The sequence below is a fragment of the Triticum dicoccoides genome, chromosome 5B (assembly GCF_002162155.2).
Source record: "Triticum dicoccoides isolate Atlit2015 ecotype Zavitan chromosome 5B, WEW_v2.0, whole genome shotgun sequence".
In the NCBI taxonomy this organism is placed as follows: Eukaryota; Viridiplantae; Streptophyta; class Magnoliopsida; order Poales; family Poaceae; genus Triticum; species Triticum dicoccoides.
In genome coordinates, this window is record NC_041389.1 from 549,617,803 (window position 1) to 549,619,128 (window position 1,326).

Genomic DNA, 1,326 nt, shown 5'->3' on the forward strand with positions numbered 1-1,326 from the left:
AATATCTGTTGTCAGACTGTTGAAAGTAAATGGTATAAGGTTAATAGCTGTCTTGCTTCGTGTTAATCATGCTTATGTGTTCCTCTGTTTACCTCTGGATTGGTTGTCAAACATGATATTGTTGCGGGTACATGGCGTGTACAAGGAGGAGTTCACCACCGAAGGAGTAGTTAGTTAGATGAATATTTTGTAACCTTTATCTTCTTATCTCTAGCCTTTCTTCCTCTTCAAGATGTAAATCTCCTAACAACCTTGTACGCGTGATTGGGCTCGCAACCCCTCAATATAACACGCAACACGTCTACCAGGATCGGTAAGACGTTTACCGCATCGCACATGGTATACAGAGCCTTCTTCTTCCTCCAGAAACCCTAGCTCATCCATCTCCATCAAGTGCGCAGCCATGTCTTCCTCCTCCGCCTCCTTCCAGTCGACCCTTGGCGGTGGAGCTCCGGAGCTGCGCGGCGCCGGCCTCTTCCACTACGTAGATGGCACGGCAACCGAGCCGGCCGAAGTCCTCATCACCAAGGACGCCGCCGGCAAGGAGACCACCGGGCCGAATACTCTTCATCCGCTCTGGGTGAGAGAGGATCAGCAAGTCCTCGGCTATCTCCTCCAACACCTCTCCAAGGAAGTACTCGTCACGGTGACCGTGATCACCACGGCGCGCGCTCTCTGGGTGGCACTGGCGAACATGTTTTCGTCACAATCACTCAATCACGTCAACAACATCCGGACAGCGCTGATCAATGCGCAGAAGGGCAATCAATCGGTGGCCACCTTCTTCGCCGCCATGAGGGGTCTCACCGATGAACTTGCCGCGGCGGGAAAACCCATTCAGGATGACGAGTTGATCTCCTACATCATCCATGGTCTGGACCAAGACTACCAGCCCCTTGTCTCCGCATTAGATGCCCGTGTCACTCCGGTAACTCTCGATGAACTTTTTGCCATGCTCAGTAACTTTGATCAACGCATGGCACAGTATCATGGTCCCGGTGGTGGCTTCAAGTCGTCGGCAAATGCTGCATCCAGAGGCCGTGGTTGTGGCTCTCGCTCGCACTCATCTTCCCGTGGCAAGGGGAGGTTCGGCTCCAACGACAGCGGCTACTCCAACGGCTACTCCAACAACTCACGTGGCGGCGGGCGCTCCGGCAACTCCAAGGGGCGTCGTGGTGGTGGCAGTGGTGGTTCCAACCGCTCCCGCCCGGACTTGCCTCGCTGCCAAATTTGCGGCAAGCCTGGCCATACGGCCAAGGACTGTTGGTACCGCTACGAAGAAGATGACGGCAAATCCTCACAAGATGAAGAGAAAGTTGTTGCGGC

At 54.2% G+C, this 1,326-nt stretch overlaps 1 pseudogene; it reads left to right on the forward strand.

Moving 5' to 3' along the window:
- Positions 1-832: 832 nt before the first annotated feature.
- On the forward strand, positions 833-971 carry LOC119313377 (annotated as a pseudogene).
- Positions 972-1,326: the final 355 nt, after the last annotated feature.